General features: G+C 52.6%; 1 long non-coding RNA gene and 1 pseudogene across 1 annotated transcript; one reads left to right on the top strand and one right to left on the bottom strand.

The window, feature by feature from the left end:
- Positions 1 to 3,003: 3,003 nt before the first annotated feature.
- Positions 3,004 to 14,267, bottom strand: LOC132597728 (uncharacterized). The gene is made up of 3 exons (XR_009565025.1): positions 13,308 to 14,267; positions 11,234 to 11,384; positions 3,004 to 6,414 (listed from the first exon to the last, which is right to left on the bottom strand). It is a non-coding gene; the product is annotated as an uncharacterized lncRNA (long non-coding RNA).
- On the top strand, positions 6,585 to 7,509 carry LOC115841520 (protein FAM162A pseudogene; annotated as a pseudogene).
- Positions 14,268 to 18,847: the final 4,580 nt, after the last annotated feature.

Genomic DNA, 18,847 nt, shown 5'->3' with positions numbered 1-18,847 from the left:
CTTCTCTCCTGCTGAATTTCCTGTGTTTGCGTTGTGAAATTGTTCTGTCTGTTAAATGGTCTTTTCCGCGAGGGAATCTTTTGAAACTCAGAACGAGATCACAGAGAAAGGCTCCATGAATATTCTATATGGAGCAGAGGTTCCTATGAGAGTGAATGCAGGTGCTTCGTTGTAAAACACTGATTTTCCTTCACAGATGGAGTACACATGTCATGACTAGTGGCTGAGACAGGATCCTGGAATGGAGCCTAACTAGTGACATGGTAGGAGGCACTTGACTGTCAAGTGATCTGCTCCTCCTTATGATTTCACTGTTCTCTGGAGAGCTCTGGCCCTGTGCAGAAAGGCAGCAGAGCCCTGGACGCATTCAGTGAGCAAGGCTGTGGAGTCTGTGCTTCTATCACCACATTATCCAACTAACTACGCTTGTTTCTAATGGTGGCTTACTAAGGAGAGATACATGTCTTAAAAGAGCTCAGGGAACTAAATACATTTGTGCTAAACTTGAACAAAAGCATTTGCAATGCTTTTCAAACCAACACAAAGCGCAAATCAAGTAGCAAACGGGGAGTTGAATTTTCCTTCGAGACTTGAAATCAAGCAGGATCCTGTGGGGTACCCCTAGGTACAAAAGCCTTTCCGTGTCCCCCGTTTCTTATTTGTAGTGTTGACTGAAAAAAAATGCACAACCTAAAAGTTGACAATTGGGTTTCATTTGGTGGACTTGCTGAGGACTTAAGCCTGGGTGGCAGCCTCTCCGATAGCTCTGAGGCACTGCTCCGAAGAGGTGAGGGAAGAGCCAGGATATATAGGAATTTTTGCAACAAAAACCACATGGTCAGAACAGCAAGAGATTACTGTTAATTAAAGAAAAACCAGACATCTCAAATTAAGGAATTAAGTGCTTTTCTACATATAGGAAGATGCAAGAGTCTGGACTTATTGAAATCATTCCTTTGATATGCTCCTTAACTATCTAGGGCCAGTATCCTGTTTTTCTCCCTCCTGAGTCCCTTCAGAGTATACAGTTGGGGGCAGCTGCAGTGGCTGAGGCCTTGATGGCCGAAACATCCTTTGTTTACTGATATGGCGGCCGACACTCTTCGTCTACAGCAGGGAAAAGGCTTCAGCCTCCTAGACCTTCCCTGCGTTCCAAAGGACAGATGCAAATGGTTACTAATTAGAGAAGGGGGGGGCTGCAGAGACAAGGGAGGAGCAGCTGAGAAACCGTAGTGCTTCCATAAAGAGGGGTCCTGTTTCCTCCTTAAGGGATTTACATAACAATACGTCTTTGAGTTCTTCAGCAGGAACCAGGGCCCCCACCAGGTGGAGGATGGTAATTTCAGGCTGAGCACAAGATTCCTGGGGCACTGCCCTGTTACGTCCCCACCAACCAAACAGAAGGAAGTCACACACCTTGAAGCCCTCACCCCCAATTTGGCCTTTAAAAACTGTTCCCCAAAAACCACCTGGGAGTATGGGGGTTTTGAGCACGAGCCACCCATTCTCCTTGCGTGGCCCTGCAATAAACCTTTCTCTGCTCCAAACTTCAATGTTTCGGTTTGTTTGGCCTCACTGTGCGTCGAGCACACGAACTTGGGTTCAAAAAAAACTCACCTCCAAACAGACTGGAGAGATGCTGGAAGCAACATGGGGGGACATGGGCTCTGGAGTCTGAAGGACAATGATTCCAATTCTTGGTTTTTGTAAACTTGGGAAAGTTGCTTAACTTCTCTAAGCCTTGGATTCCTTGTCTGTAAAATAGGGATAACAATACCCACCTCAAATGGTCATTTTGAAGATCATGTGAGATAAAGATTTGGAGCATACCAGGTGCTCAATACATGTTTGTTGCCTGGACCCCTTCCCTTTCCTACTATTTTGGTTCAGATTGGGCAAAATGGTATAACAGTCCTGGAAAGTCTTGATAAAGAAAAGAAACTTAAGTCTGCAGATGGGTCAGAAGGAATGAGAAGCAGAGAGGGAGATTTACATCAAAGTGTGTTTATTCTTTTCGTTTTGATGCCGAATTCAGCCTCTGTACCCCAACACTGAATTAAATCTCAGAGACAGAGCTTTGGGTGAAGTAGAAAAGCATAGCTTTATTGTCTTGCCAGGCAAAGGGGGCCTCAATGCGCTAATGCCCTCAAAACTGTGTGTCCCAACCTGGAGCGTGTAGTGAGGAGTTTTATAGTAATGGTTGAAACAGGAGGGTGTGATCAGCTGGTGGACATTCTTCTGCAATCAGAAGAATTGGTGGTGAGGTAATCAGGGGTCAACGTCATCAACCTGGCTCCAACTGGTCTGGGGTCTACATGCTTGTGGGCAGCATACAGTTAACTTCTCCCACCTGGTGGGAGTTTCAGTCTCTGCAAAACAGCTCAAAGACATTGTTATGTGCATCCCCTGAGGGGGCACCAGGACCCTGCCTCAAGGCTGCACTATTGTCTCCTGACTGCTCCTCCCTTGTCTCTGCATCCCCTCCCTTCCCTGATTAGCATCTGTTTGAACCTGCCCTTTGGAACTCTGGGAAGGTCTTGGAGGCTGAATGAAGCCTATTTCCTGCAAACAAGAAATGGGGAACACAGAAAGACTTTTGTGTCCTGAGGCCCCACAGGGTCCTGCTCAGTTTCAGTGTGACTAAGTTCTGAAAAAGTAACAGGACTGTGCTTCTGCTCCTTTGCTGTGCATTCTACACCAGAGCAACGACCTGAAGTCAGCCTCCGGGAAGGAGAGAGCAGGATCCACTGAGAGGGAAGTCACTGACCCCAGAGCCTCCCAGTAAGCACGCCCGCTGGGTTGATCCAAGGTTCTGTGGCTCCAGGTTCCCTCTCGTCAAGTCCCAACTTGTTGCAGTATTTCCAACTCTGTTCTCGCATATTTGTCTCGTCTACCATTTTCTCTTTCTCTTCAATGTCTTTCCTTCGTTTTTTTTTTAATAGAAGGACACGTCTCCATAACCTGAGGAAACAGTATGTGGACTGAAAAAAAACGCACAACCTGGAAGTTGAAAGTTATGTTTTATTCGGGACCTTACTGAGGTCAACAGCTGGGGAGACAGCCTCGCAGATAGCTCTGAGGGACTGCTCCAAAGAGGTAGGGGAGAGCCAGGATGTAGAGAAGTTTTTGCTGAAAAAAAATCACAGGTAGTCAAACATCAAAAGATGACTGCTAATCACAAAAATAAACAGACATCTCAAATTAATGACTGTAGTGCTTTTCTATGTATGGGAGGATGCAAGAGTCTGGGCTCATTGAAATCAGTCCTTTGAGGTGCACCTTAACTAGGGCCTGTATCCTTTTCTCCTCCGTCCTGAGTTCCTCTCAGGGCTCACAGCAGGGTGGGCTGCAGCGTCTGATGGCTTGCTGGTGGGCAGCATTCACTGTTTACCAGAATGGCAGGCAGCATTCTTTGTTTACTGAAATGGCAGGCAACAATTTTTGTGTGTGCAAGTAGCAGACATCCCCTTTAACGATAGAGTAGGGTGTCCCCAGAGAGAGAGAACCAGGCATGGCTTTCTAGACATAAGAGAAGGCATTTCTGGCCTGAGCCATTTTGTGATCGAATCTTGGCCACAGCGCTTGCCCTTGAACAGGTCTCAGTAATCAATGCTCTCAGAGAAGTAAGGGAATGTGGGAACACAGGAAAAGCAGTCAAGAAACAACAGCTCAGAAGTAGAACAGAGTCCCATTTCCTCTTCAAGGGCTACATATAACATGGGATCCAGTCTCTGAGTTCTGCAGGAACTAAGGCCCCCACCCAGGAGGAGGACAGAGCAATGATGTGGACCCTCAAGCGTGGACTCTGTTGACCTTTGCCCCAATTCTATGCTGAGTTTGCCTCTGCTCAAGCCCCTTCATGAAGATGCATGTGACCCTTAGGGTAACACTTCCCCAGTTTTGCTCTTCCGGGAGACACTGCTTCGGGGAAGATCCCCTGTGTTCTCCTCACTTGCTGCCAGTAATAAACCCTCCCTTCTCCCACTCTCTGGCTTGGTTGTGTCTTCTGGCTCCACACCCACCAAGAAGTGAACCCCATTTTTCTGGGGGTACCAACCAGACATGCTGCTTATGCTGGATTAAGAAGCAAAGTCTGCACTTTGATTTATTTGCACGTTCCTCTCCTTTGTAGGGGTTCACTCGAAAAAGGTCATATTAATGCTAAAGTTTGGGCTTACAGTGGCTTCCTAGAGAGAAACTTTTTTAAGAAGCGATTGAGCAGGCCTTACACGCTTCACCCGAAGGAGGCTCTGTGCCATGTGCTAGAGTGTGTCAGTGTGTGTGTGCGTTTAAGTAAAGATATCATACATGCTGTGGGTGGAAGAAAGAGCCCCTCCCCTCTGCCCAGGGTCAGCATCAGTCAGGGCCTCTTTATTCACCGGGGTACAGGCAGCCATGGTACCACCAACAGGGATGGACAGCAACATGGCCACGAGGAAGCCTGACATAGGAGTTGCTTCTCCCGGGCTGAGAGCCCTAAGAATTAGGAACCCCAGCTCCCTGTCGGGGTGTCAGCCTGAGCACCTTCTCTGAGAAAGCAGAGAAACAGGGCTTGGCTGGGTGCCAGGATGCCCGGGAAGAGGGGTCAGGGATGCTGGTAAACGACACCCCCCATCGCCTTCCAGAAGGACATCTGCTGAGACAGAAAACAGACCAGCTCTTTCTTTCCCTCCACTTGGTCTCAAGAACTTTTCCACTGACCTGGAGAAAAGTGAGAAACTTTTCCTAATCTATGCTCCAGGGCTGGGGACACGTGTGCGACCCGGTTGTCCTGAAGCAGAGCCAGGAGCACCTGTGGGGGTGAGAAGACGCAGGGCAGACAGGCACCTGCAGCCCGTGGTGCTCCAGTCGTGTGCCTCCAGGATGCCCCAACCGATGTGTTTACAGACTGGAGATATTTTTACCCCAACCCTCCAATGAGAGCTAATTTTCTCTTCACACAAATGGTACGACGGAGTGTTTACTTCCTGGAGGCACCGGAGAGAGACCAGGGTGTCCTCTTCTGCTGCAGGAAGGCTGTCTGTCTTGGAGTCCCTCTGGGGGTCAACCCCTCCTCCAGGGTTTGGGGTTAGGGGAAGAGGCTTCTCCCTGCTCCTGCTATGATGTTTATCTCGGGGTCTCTGTCCACAGGGGCCAGACTCCAGCTGCTCAGCCTGGGGCCCGTCCGTCTCCTGCCTCAGTTAGGTACAGACTCCTGGATATACATTCAGTTAAATTTATTTATTGTGCCACTTAAGGTCCATATCTTTGCCTTCCTTTTTTACTTTAGTTATTAATATCTGGGAAAGTTTGGTTAAATATCAGGCTGTGATTGTGGATCTCTCATCATTGCGTTTCTATGTTTGCTACACGTGCACAGGTTCGGGAGCACCGTGCCATCCCGAGGACAGCATGGGGCAAGCTTGTGGCTTTCACCCTCCTGGCTTCCACTCCTCCCCTCCCCCTCTGCCTCGGCCTCAACCAGGAAAATGCTGCCCTTGTCGGCCTCAGGCCTCAGCAGCCTCTCCCTGTCAAGTTCCCTGAAGGCTTAGCTGCTCTCCCAAGTAGGCCTGGTGAACATTTTCCTCCAAACAAACACAGTCCTCTCCATAAGTGAAATCATGGCAAACGATCACGTGATAGACATGCTTTCCAAGTCACGGCCTCCAGCTGGAGGACCACGGGTCAGTGCTGGCCTTGTGTCACGTCTTCTGAGGGCCTGCCACGCGGTGCTGGCTTGATGACCACATTAGAATGTTGAGAAACACATGCACATAGATGTCATAATAATGACATATGCTACAGAATCACCTGTAAAAGATTTTTCAGAATAAAAGAATATCTTTGTGTTCGGAATGATTGAGGAAATCTTCTTCCTGGAGATGTGGAGAGAGCTGTATAACCTTTGATAGTCACCTTCCATCATTTAACTATCCACCCGGCAAAGGCCATGCGTATTGTGTTTGTGCCCGGTACTGAGCGAAGAACCAGAAATAATATGGGCACAGTTTCCTTCTTCAAGGAGCCCACAGTCCGGTAGGAGAGAGAGGAGGAAAAATAATCATGCCCTAGGCATCAAGTAACTCACAGAATGAGCTACCATGGATCTCCACTGCTCTGTTCCATCACACAGGGAGAGTCTCCATAAAATAGGATCGAAAAATTAAAATGCATATTGAGTTCAAAATAAAGAAATCCATAAGCAACAGAAACGAGGAAGGAATTTAAAGCCAAAATAGTAAGTCTGCAAACTGAAGCCATGGCAAAGCTAACGGGAGGAGGAGGGTGCAGAACCAGGGGAGCAGTTCATCACCACACCGGGCAAGGGGACAGGCCTTAGGACCCATGGGCAGCAGGACTCTGGATGGAAATCCCGGCTCCTTCAGGGGAGTTTGGCTAGGAAAAATCTCCATCCATCATTTTCTGCCCTAGGCTCTGGGTAAGAAAAAGAAAACAGTTTCCTGTGAGAAACTCAAATTTCCAGGTGTGGGAAGCCCCGCCCCAGAGTCCTGCTCGGGTCTCTGTTCGCAGCGCTAGGCGACCTTGAGCTTACCTGTGCCACTGCCGGCCTTGGGGCACTGTGTTGGTCGGCGGAGTAGGCGGCCATGGGGAGCCTCCTTGGCCTGTGCCCAGCGGCCGGAAGTTATTTTAGGTTCTGTGAAAGAGATGCTTTCTCATCTTTAAGGCTTACCAGAAACTCTGATTTGAAGAGAATAAATGGATTTTGCAACAAACTCCAGGAAAGTCCAAAGCCTCCAGCCCAAACTTACGGCCACAGAGCGCCATTGCATAAGCCTACGGATTGGGAGAAGAAGATCCTAACATGGTCAGGTCGCTTCAAAAAGGAAGATGAAATCCCAGAGACTGTCTCGTTTGAGATGCTCGATGCTGCAAAGAACAAGGTCCGGGTGAAGATCGGCTATGTAATGATTGCCTAGACAGTGGCAGGATGCACCTTGATGGTTACTGAGGGCAAGGAGGCTGCCAAAAGAAACGAGTCTTTAACAAGCCTGAACCTAGAAAAGAAGGCTGGTCTGAGAGAAGAAGCTGCTGTGAAGGCCAAAACAGAGTAGCAGAGATATCCATGTTGGCTGGATTTGGAAAATCTAGAAACAATGTTGCAGTAACAGGCCTTATTCAAATGAATGTGGTATGAGTTCCCTAATTCTGCTCTAGAGCTACAAATAAATTTTCTTAAAGAAATGACTTGTCTATATTTTACGGCTTTGATCCAGGTTAAAAGCAGCCTCAGCTTTTTTGAGAAAAATGAAAGAATGAAAAGTGAGACAACTTACTTGAACTTTAATATTAACTCTTCTTTAGAGAGTCAGGTCCCGTACCTTACTTTAATTCCCATTACCAAAGTGACATCTCCCCAGAAGCCAAATGGTTTCTAGTTCTGCATTTCTCTCTCTTCTGTGTCCTCATTTATGAAGAGAGAAGGAGGGCCAGCTGAGTACACTGCCCAGGTGCATGTTGGAGAGCTAACCTCCCCAAACACCCTGGTGTTTCTCGAGAGCCCTGGGAAGCAGCCAGACGACACTATGCCTTTGTCAGACGTGCTGGTTGGTAGACAGAGGCTTTTAGGAGAACAGTCTTTGAAAAAGTCCCGGCAAGGTGATGATGGAGGTCTGGCCACAAGTTTCTGAGGATTTTGAAATCCCAGCGCTGTGGAGTTGCTTGGGACCCGCACAGTCACCTCTTCTGCTCCACGGCTTACAATCCCCAACCGGTCCTTTTCCGTCTGCCTTTACACTAAATTTCTCAGTTATGAAAATCTATCAAATGCATTTTCTTATTGAATTAGTGTTGAAAACTAAGCATTTGCATCTGCTGTGTATCTTACTTACAGTGCGACGAGGGTGCCAGGTTGTCTCACATTTACGTATGGATGCCGGTTTCCATTTCATTTATTCTCACGTGCTTCAAGAGTATTAACGGGTGGCAGGTCCGCATAAACAACCCAACCTGCTGGTTCTCTTCAGAGGGTTATAGCAGATTAAAAAGCAATATATGCAGCTGTTTGGGAATTTGGTTTAATAAAATACTCAGTAAAATGTAGTGCACCACTCTACCTACAGCTCCATAATCTATCCGATGACGTTAATTGTGTCTGTCTACGTACTTTACAGTACTTTAACCTTAGCTTCATCTTAGATATCAAGCTCTTTGATTTTTATCACTTGCAAATGTATCATCAGAAAGCATTGCTTTGTATACATTTTAGCAGATTAGTTTGTGTTGATTATTTTGGAACACTTATGTTACGTCTTATCTAAATACGGGTTTTAAATATGGGTAAAATCTATTGTACTTCTTTTTAAAAGTGTATCATCTTTCTTCATAGAACAATACCATTTTTAACTTCTAAAGAAGCATTTTAAAGTGTTGTATCTTGGAGATATATTGAAATAAAATGTATGATTAAGTCAAAGCTCAAAAAAAAAAAAAATTTCCAGGTGTGGGATGTGAACTTACACCATCTCTCAGGGTGTGGAAATCCCCAAACCCCAAAATTAATGTAAAACTCGTTCTCACAATGGGGAAACCTCGGGGCAACCAATTGAAGCAAACCGACAACTCTTCCTGTAAAGGCCCCGCAGAATAAACAACGTGGCAAGGATGCTAAGCATGATTTACAAGCTCCGGAGAAGGCAGCTTGCCTCAGAGGCAGCCCGTGACCAGCGGGAGACTCCCCCCAAATCCTGAGATAATGAAATAATCCAAAAGAGACAACAAAATAAGTTGCCCTACAAAGTGCACAGAGATAAGAGGACTAGAAAAATATGGAGGAATAAAAGGGCACCGGAAGGACTAAGAAGACAAGAAAAAGAGCCACAGAGAGTTTCTGTTAACGCAAGTCCGTGTGCCCGATTATGTACAGCGAGGCCAAACAAACTGAAACGTCAGAGTTTGGAGCAGAGAAAGCCTTATTGCAAGGTCAGGCAAGGAGACAAGGCAGCTCATGCCCTAAAAAGCCCCGAGCTCCCTGAAGGGTTCTGGCAAAGCACTTTTAAAAGTTTGGGGTGGGGGGGCGGGGGGAGGTGACGCAGGGTATATGATCAGCTTGTGCACAATTCTCCGACTGTCTGATGGTGAGGCAGCAGGGTGGTGTCACCGGTTAACATTATCAGTCCTCAGGCAACAGGAGGCCTGGGGTTATGTGCTCAAGGTCCTCAAGGAGTTAACCTCCTCCATTTGTTGGAGAGGGGGGTTTTTTACATCTACAAAACAACTCAGGAAATGTGCATCAAACACTATTATCTAGGTACTTCAGAGAGGAGCAAAGCAGAGGATCTGGGGGAGGGCCTGTCCCGGGAAGGCCCCCATGGGGTCCTGCTCACATTTCTAGGAATGAAACATTTAGGGGGGAAAAAAAGAACTCAGTGGATGAATTGACAGTTGACTGAAAGAAAATTAGCAAAGTGAGAGATCTTAGGAAATTACTCAGGATGAGGCACAGAGAAGTAAAGACATGAAAATGTGAAAAAGGTGTTAAGATGTGCAATAGAGGATAAGAATTGTAGAGGAATAAAATAAGAACAAGGAAAAAGCAGTAACTGAAGAGATAATGGCTCAGAAATTCCAGAATTGATGAAAGACATGAATCCTTAGTTTGAGGGGGTATCCCACATGATAGCCCAGGATAAAGAAATGTCTCCTCTTCGTTTAATCACCCAGCCACATGGACCATCCCTAGATATAACAGGGTGAAGTATCAGAACCCAAAACTAGAAGAAACATCCCAAAATTACTTACGTTGAAAAGATGGGCTATTTACAAGGGAATAACAGCAGCAATAGTAGAGGCTGGAACAAAAGGAGATAACTGCCCCCAAGAGCTGAGGGAAACGAGGAGTCAGTCCAGGATTCTACCTCCCAGTAAAGCAGGGCTCAAGAGTAAGGGTACAAATGTGAGAGCAGATCAGCTGCTCATGTGCTGAAAGAGCTGCTCAAGGATGCTCTAAAAGAAAAGCATAAAAGGAAAAGGAGGAGACAATCCAGAAGGAAGCAACGGGATGAAAGACGCAAAGATGAGCCAAAGCTTTGGTAAAAGCAGGTGGGCATCTGCAAGTAAGCACTGGCTCTAAAAACACGCAACAATATAATAATAATAGTAACCTAGCCTGTGAATTTTGAAAAATAAAGCCAAACTACTAGACACTAATAACATAAAAAACTAGGGGTGGAAGACACTTAGAGCATAGGGAGGACAGTTAATGTTTAAATTAGACTTAAAATTCGAGCATATGGAGTTGGAACATTTAGGGGGTGCTCCTTAAAAGGAAAGAAGTTTTCAACTTCCAGATCAGTGGAGAGGTGAAGGGGTCTCCAGCAAAGGTCCTTGGATGGCAGGCTGAGCTTTGTACCACATCCCACGGGAGACGGGAATTACAGAAGGCTTTCTAACAGGGGATCGAGCCCCACCTTACACTCCCGACACACCCTGGGCAGAACTAAGCACTTACGCCGTGTTCCAAAGCCTCTTGGAGGGTATCTCTGAAATAGCATCTATCACAGTATGTCATTATTTATGTGCACGTGTATATAGCATGCAACTGTCTTTCTTCTGGTCTGTGAACTCCTGAAGGGAAGAAACATTTCAGAAATCTAAGTTAGCTATCTTTTATGGGAATGGTGAGGGTCTGACACCAGCAAGCCTTCTGTGAGTAGCAGAGAGTGCCGGCTCTATGCTCCCCCAGCTTCTGTTCCCTCCCTTGGGTGGCCGGCCCACCCCTCTTCAGGGCACTGCCTGGGGCCCCCGGAGCACTCCCCTGCTCAGGGAGCCCAGTGCCTGGGAGTCAGTGTCCCAGGTGGGGAGGGGCTTCTTCTCCTAGGATGAGGCCCAGCTCCCTGGCTTTCCCTCCAGGCTCCTCTAAGGATGGGCTGGGGCTGAGGCTTTGCCTGAAAGGCACCCTTTCTCTCCCCACCCTCTGACTGCCCCCTGCGGGGGCGGGGGGAGGGCACTCTCTTCCACACAAATCCTCATCACCTTGAGTCTGCTTCCCACGCTACCCGGAAGGAGGTCGGGGTCCTCAGTCACAAAGCACTGGGTCTGGGCTCAGGGCATGCTGACTCTGACCCAGCCACCATCGCAAGTTCAAGTCTCTCCAGCTCTTTTCTTTCCTCCCCTCCCCCTCCCCCGCCTCTCTCCCCTCCCCCGCCTCCCCCCTCCTCCTCCTACCTCCCCCCAACTCCCCCACCTCCCCCCACCCCATCTCCTATTTTCCTTCCTCCAGGAGCAAATCAGGCACCATCATCTCAGGCTGGGCTGGGCGGGGAGAAAGGATGCCCAGAGTCGTCCACTGAGCAGGCAGTCCTGGGTTAAATTCTCCCAGCTCTCTGGGTTTGTTCTCCTAATTCTTTCACGGGCATGGATCGCGTGGTCTCCCGTGCTGTGATGATCTACGGGAAACAAGGGACACGGACTTTGGAAGAAGGAAAAGGAAAGGGCACACGTACAGTGCATGGGTGTTCTGTGCAGCTCGGTGGAGAAAGTTTTCCAGCCACCACGTCCTCCTCCTGCCCCTGGCTAGACGCCCCGGTCAGCAGATGCAGGGAGGCCGGTCCGGGTGGGGAGGGCCGCCAGGTCCCTCTGCAGGCCTGAGAGCACTAACGGAGCGCGGGTGGATTAGGCGCACGCCACTAATTCCTGTTAATCAGGATTGAGGGGCGCGTGTGCTCCTAAGTAGCGGCTGAGCTGCCAACCGGCCGCCCGGGCTCCCCGCCCCCGCGCTCCCATCGCCCCAGTCCCAGGCTGGTCCTCCTCCGGTCCCCCTCAGCTTCCATCCCCTCTCCCGCGTCTGGGATTTTTTTTTTTCTCTGACTGGCTCCTTGGTCCCCACCGTCCCAGCCCTGCTCCCATCTCTGTGGTGTGGTCCTTCCCTTCTCCTGCAGGTTCCCCCTTGTTTTGAACACACGCAGCCCCACGCTCTTGTAACTTCTGTTCCTGCATCAACAAACTCCCTTGGCTGACCTGCGAAGGCCAAGTTCAAAGGCAACCCTTCCTGGCTCCTGCGGAGCCGAGCGCATCTCCCTCATCCCTGACCTCACAGAAGATTCCAAAGCCGGGGCTCCCTCTCCTCATTGCCGAGGACAGACTGTCCTGTTTCTCCTCGTCTCCCTCCTCAAGCTGAGCTCAGAGCCAGCCTGTGCTGAGAGGGAAACAAACTGCTCACCCAAGGTCAAACGGTGATCAGGCCTCACCCTGCGTGGGGTTGTTATTGTCTCTGCATCACCCTGTGTCTGCTGTCTCGGTGTCTCTGTGTGTGTGTGTGTGTGTGTGCATGCGCGCATGTGCGTGCACAGGGGTGTGCATCTGCCTGTCTGCGTGGAGCAGTGCCTATGAGGTAACATGCACGAATTCTGTGTGGAGCCCCCGTGTGAGAAGCGTGGGGAGGTGGAGTCGGGGGGATGTGGGCTGGTGTGGGGAGGAACCCATGTGCGCAGATGTGTGTCTGAGCTGTGTGTTGCAGAAAGCTGTTGGGGGTATGTGTGTGTGTGTGTGTGTGTGTGTGGAAAATGACATTTGTAGAAATGCATATTTAACCACAGAAATGAACTGAGGTGGGAGAAGTGTTTGATTGTGTGGACTTTGGGAAGGCTGGGTTTTGGATGAAAAACAGAGAGGAAGCTTCTTAGAAGCACCCAACCGGAAGTTGACTCCCTTTTATGGTTATCTCATGGGTAAACCCCTTAAAATATCTGACTCTGGGGCAGCAGCAAACATCCAGGGGTTGGCTTCCCTCCAAGAACTGGCTTTGTTTCCAAGAAGCTTGTTAGACTAAGAAAATAGCATCTTTGACCTGTCCCACCCTGACTCTCAAACTTCAAGGACAGGGACTTCCCTGGTGGCGCAGTGGTAAGAATCCGCCCGCCAATGCAGGGAACATGGGCTTGAGCCCTGGTCCGGGAAGATCCCACATGCCGTGGAGCAACTAAGGCCGTGCGCCACAACTACTGTGCCTGCGTTCTAGAGCCCGTGAGCCACAACTACTGAGCCCATGCACCACAACTACTGAAGCCCGCGCGCCTAGAGCCTGTGCTCCACAACAAGAGAAGCCACCGCAATGAGAAGCCCATGCACCACGACAAAGAGTAGCCCCCGCTAGCCGCAACTAGAGAAAGCCCGTGCGCAGCAATGAAGACCCAAGGCAGCCAAAAAAAAAAAAAAGCAACTCCAAGGACACACACACACACACACACACACACACACACACACACACACACACACACACACACACACACACACACACACACACACACACACACACACACACACACACACACCCTCCTCCAGCTCCCCGCTCCCCACGCTGGCCCTCCCACCTGAGTAGGATCCAACCGCGTGGTCCCCAACGGCTGACAAAGGAGAGGAGGGGGCAGAGGGTAGCCCCGGGTTGGGCCTCCCCCGTGCTCCGATCCCGCTGGAGAGCCCACCGTGGCCCCTCGGGACAGCCACCCGGCCGCCCAGACAGGAGGTGTCGGCCACCAACGGGCTGGCCTGGCGCCAGGCTCATGGCGCCACCTGGCGGCCGCTCCTGCCACCACGGCTCCTTCCCCACCGACCCCGCCCTAACGCAGGCAGCGCTGTCTTCCAACCCCAGCTGTCGGTTCTGTGCCCACTGTTCAGAGGGACTTCTGGGGACTGACGTGGACGGCGCACAGAAAGGGCTATAGTAAACCCACGGGTCAGCGATCTGGGTCGGGTGAGGAAGAGGAGAGGGGCCAGCTAGGGAAATTCCAGGTATTTCAGTCTGGGCTGGGCCGGGCCGAGTCCCTAACCCAGGCTGTGAGATGACTTTTCTACCCTCTTTAAGAGCATTTCCGTACTCATCTAAAAATGCAGGATTGGGAGCCGGGCAGCCTGCACTGGCAGCCTGGGATCTACCAGCCGTGAGGGCAAGACCCCTGTGGCGGGGGAGAGGGGAGTGGGCCACAGGGAGGGGCCCCAAGCCTGGGAGGGGAATCCGTGGCCTAGGGCCAGCAGAAGGAGCGCTGGAGGTGAACTCTGCTTCTCTACTAACTCTGTGACCTTGAGAAAACTGCTTGGCCTCTCTGGGCCTCGCCTTAAATTTTAGAACCACCCGTTGTAAGGCCTCGGTCTGTGTTCAAGCCACAGCCGCCATCACATCCTCTTTCATGCTGCAGTCACACCGGTCTGTTCTCCTCCTCCCAAACAGACAGCGCTGGCTCTTAAAGTCTGCTGGTGTCCTTCCGTTTGCTTGGGGTGCCCACCCCACCTCATCTGTGCCTCTAAGTTCCATCCATCCCCACAGTGAACCCAAATTCCACTCCTTCCCTGGAGCTTCTCCTGACCTTCCCAACTGCATATCCATCCCCTCGTCCTCTCCTGGACCCACGCGGGGACTCACGGACCCTTCTCTTGGGTGGTGCTTCACCGTACAGCCCGGGCGTCTGGGCCTCTATTTTACACCCTTGCCAGGCGGCCAGCTCCACTAGTGGATACCATCCTAGCTCGTCTTTGCGGAGCCTGCCTGGCACTGCTCTGGCCACACTGCGTGCTGAGCAGACCCCTTAGTGAATAAAGGGGAATGTCCTTCTCGTTCATATCTCAGCCTAGGTGTCATTTCTCTCAGTAAGTCTCCACGCAACTCCCACCCCACCCCTGCTGCTTCTAGAACGAGCCTTCTTCCTGTCCCCTACTTAGCGCACCGGGCTGCAGCTGCCTCCTTGCCTTTCTCACCTACACGGCGATTAGCTCCTTGAGGAAAGACTAGTCTTTGGGTCACCATTGCCTGGACCGTTCATGACACATGGTAGGAGCTCAGTAACTATCTGGTGACGGAATAGATGGATACGTGCGTGGATGGGTAGGTGCCTGGAAATGGGGTGGCCGCGGACGGGCTAAGGGTGGTCTTTAAGACCCCTTTACAAGCTAATATTTGTGATTACAGAGCTGGGAGCTCTTCTTTGAGGGAGAGTAGCCCCGGCTATTAGAGAAACCACACGGTGATCTTGGTGGGCTGCAGTCGTTGTTGTCCCCTGACTGGACGTTGTTTGCTTCTGTGGGGATCCGGCCTCCCACTCCACAGGGAATTTCATGTTCCCTGGGCTCAGCCTGGCCCAGAACTTGGCAAAATCTCTGGGGTGTTCTTTTTGTCACCAGCCCGGGTAGGAGGGCGGACGGGTGGGCGGGAACCGTTTTGGGAAAGAGTGTTGGGGAGTGTTTGTGTGTGTGGTGAGTCAGGGCCTCAGAGCCCTAATCTCTGCCCCCCTCTCCGTGGGGGGGGGGGGGTTTCTCACCACTCAGAGGGGGTGGAGGGCCACCAACTGTCTTTGGAAAGTTTTCTTAGTCATAGCTTCTACCAAGTCAGCTGGAGCTTATGTAACGGGGCCTCTGTTCTAAAGACAGCAGGACCTGATGGGCCAGGATGGCTGCTGCACCCCCAGCAGGATCTACCTGCTCCAGCCCCTCTTACCTGCCCAGCCAGGTGGTGGCCCCTTTAAGAAGTAGCACTTTGACGTTTATTCCCACTGGAAGGGGGTTTAGGTCACCCTCACAGGCCCCGTGGGGATGCCTTCCTTTCCCTCCTGTTAGTCCAGCATCAGGCGGGGCTGATGGGAAGATGGGGCGCCCACAGCACCCTGTGACTCCTGCATCCGCCCGAGCCCAGCGGCAGGTGAGGTCAGGGCCGGCTCCCAGGTCCCTGGCTGCTGCAGGGCCGCCCTCTCTCTGCTCTCTTATCACCTCACTCTCCAGGCAGAGGGAGATGCAGCTTTGGGCTTCCTGTCTCTGACACCGGAGCCCATTTGCCTGTCACAACATGGTTCTGTCAGGGAGCCCAGATAAGACCCAGAGTGATTTTGTAGACAGACTGGGGAGAGGCTTGGCCAAGGGACGCAGGCCCCGGGGCCCCGGGAGAAAGCAGGGCTCGGGAGTCCATGCAGAGTCGAGGGGCTTCCACGGGCTTCTGTGAGGCAGCCGGAGGCCCCTGGGGATGCCCAGTGTTGCTGCCCTTTACGACTTGCTGGAAGGAAAGCGCTTTTTCTTTTGCCTCAGGTTCAGGGGGCTGGGACTGGAAGCTCTGGAAAAGTGGAGAAAGTAAGGAGGTGTGTTTTGGGGGGCGACACCATTGCAGCGTCCTGCCGGCTACTCCCCAGAATGAGAGGGAGTGACACCAGGCTGGGAGTGAGGATGGACTTCCCGATGGTGAGGATGGCCACACGGTCCCAGTGGCCTGGGAGGGAGCATGTTGTGGACAAGAAGGAGAGCTTGGGGGGGGCAGTCGGAGCAGCTGGTGGTCCGCGGGAGCCTCCGGCCCATCGCGACCCTCTGCCCCTTCCTCAAAGCGAGGACGTTTCATGGGGGCCCAGGTGGCCCTGAGCCTAGACGGGGGAGCTAGAGGAAGGACCTCAAGGGGCCCTGAGATGAGTGGGACCAGCTGAGAAAGAGCCGGGTGGGCAGCAGGGAGGGAGGCAGGCGGTGAGCCGGGCCCAGATGGCCCAGGTGGATGTGGACAAGTCCTAGAGGAGAGGACACAGCCTTCCCTCTGCCCGGGCACCTGGCAGCAGGAGAAGCACAGCAGACCTTCCTGGGTCCCATTGAGCAAAAGCTGGGGAGACCTGGGAGGGAAGGCAGGCACAGGAGAGGCAGAGAAGAGGGAGAAAGGACAGAAGTGCCCAGCGACCAGCAGGGCTGGTGGGGGGGGCGGGCGCGGGTGACAGTGCAGGGGAGGGAGCTGCGGCCCTGGGCGGGGCCAAGCTGAGCCAGGATTTCTGAAGTGAGCTGGAATTTCATTTCGGGCTGCCGTGGAGCCGGGGGGTGGGGTGGGGGGGTGGGGGGGGCGGGCAGGATCTGTTTCACCCTCACAGGCTGAGCCCCGAGGTCCTGGAATTTCAGGCCCTCTTGCCTTCTCTGCAGTCTGGGTTAGGTAGGGCCTGGGGAAAGCGTCCAGGAGCCGGGACCCAAGCCTGAGGCGCTCACTGTGGTCAGCGCCCACACCGGTGTCCCTGGCTGAGGTCTGTCGGGCAGTCCACTTCCCCGGGCAGGTCTTTCTTCCTGGGATGCAGCTGTCCCTGCCCTCCTTCTGGATCTCAGAGAATCTCCACTGCTCTGAAGAGGAGGGAGCCACAGAGCAGAGGTCCCGCCTGCACGTCGGAACCCGAGCCAGGCTGACCCCCAGGCTCTCCCTGAGCCAGTCACCCCCGGCCCTGACCTGTGTGCCCTCCTCAAGGGGAGGCTGCTGACGGCGCTCACCAGGGGGCATGGGCGAGGACCCCTGGGATGACGTGCGCAGGGACATCTGGCTCTTTGGATTCCCACGGAGTTGGCTCTGGTTTTCACGCACCACCGACCTCACACATGTGATCCTGTTTGGCCCAGACGGAGACCGCGTGTTCCCGTGGCGCCAGCCTCCTCCTCCTGCACCGGAAACAGCCCCTGCTCAGCCGCCTTTTCTTGCCCATAAATGTCCTCCCACCTCCAGTACAGAAAATGCACTAGGCAGCCGCACGGCTTCTTGGAGTGCCGCCTCCTTCCCAAAGCCCGCGCTGAGGGTTCTAACCCACTCAATCCCCTCCTGCTCTGACTTACTGTGTTTCCAGCCAGTGCCTGGAAATTTAACATTGAAATCATAGAATGATAGAGTTTGCGGGCAGGAAGAGCCCTTACAAATGACCCCTGTCCGTTGCTCTTAATCAGGATGGTAGAGAAGTAGCAACATGTTGACTAGCATCCCCGGGCATTCCCCACAGGTGTCACAAGTCAACCACAGCCTCAGAGTCCTTGTCAACCCAGTGGTCCAGGCAGAAGTGCTACCACCATCCTTAACCTAGACAGTCAGAGGTCACCCGCACAGGTGAGGAACCCGCTGCGGGCTGCACGGTGTGGGCTGGAGCTCTGGTCTAGTCCCTACCCAGTGCTCCTTGGACCACGCCGGGGCCTCTCTGTCTTCGGGCTGTCCTCTGCCCTCCCCATGAGGTGATGTCTTAAACTGCTCTGGCGTCAGCTCAGGACTCCACCTGTTCACCTGCTGATGGCGTGGCCGCCGGGGGTTTCTCCCCGTGTCCTGTAACTTGTCTTCAGAACCTGTGTGAAGGGGCAGGGGAACCGGGGCTAGAGGGGGCTCAGTCTGCGTGCTGGTCAAGCCCACCTGGCTTCACGTCCTCCCGTTTGCCCCCAGCAGCTCCGGCCCCTGGGAAGCTGCAGAGGGTGCTGGCCTCGGGGCCAGAGTGTCCTCTTCTGTCTGCCGCTGGTCAGCTGAGGGGCCTCTATCTCCACTCATCCATGGGGGAGGAGGAGGAGATCTGATGCCCATCTCTCGGGGCCCCAGGGGCGTGCGGAGGGTTCTCCTGAAGGGGGCCTTGGGGGAAGGGTGGGGGCAGTGGAGGGGACACGGCTGATGTCCAGGTTGCTGGAGGTGCTTTCGCCCCAACTACGACTCCTGGAGGCCAGACAGAGTCTTTCCCTGCCCGGTCCCACAAGCTAGAAGCCTTAGCATCCCCCCGGCCCCACCAGTCCTCCCTCCCCGGCGCCGGCCAGTTCTCCGGGTGCCCCCTTCCTGGTCTCCCTGCCACCCCGGGCCCCTCTCATGGCACCTTGCTGATCTGCAGGTCTGCAGGGCCCCTAATTGAGCTCTGTAGTCATGTCACAACTTGGCTGGACTTTTCTCTCTAGAGCCGAGATTTCCTTGTGTCATTCTGTGCTTCAGCTCGTCATCAGCGTGTTGCCTTCAGGAGGAACGCAAGCTCCTCGCCCCGGTTCCCAGCCTCTGCACTAGTTGCCTCTCGGATTGCGTGCTCCGCTGTGCGGGGGCATCCCGTGCTCCGCAGGACGCTGGCAGCATCCCTGGTCTCTGTCACCTGTGCGGGGGCATCCTGTGCTCCGCAGGACGCTGGCAGCATCC

Source organism: Globicephala melas, chromosome 8, assembly GCF_963455315.2.
Source record: "Globicephala melas chromosome 8, mGloMel1.2, whole genome shotgun sequence".
In the NCBI taxonomy this organism is placed as follows: Eukaryota; Metazoa; Chordata; class Mammalia; order Artiodactyla; family Delphinidae; genus Globicephala; species Globicephala melas.
Note: the sequence above shows the minus strand (reverse complement) of the source record. Positions and strands in the feature narration are given on the sequence as shown.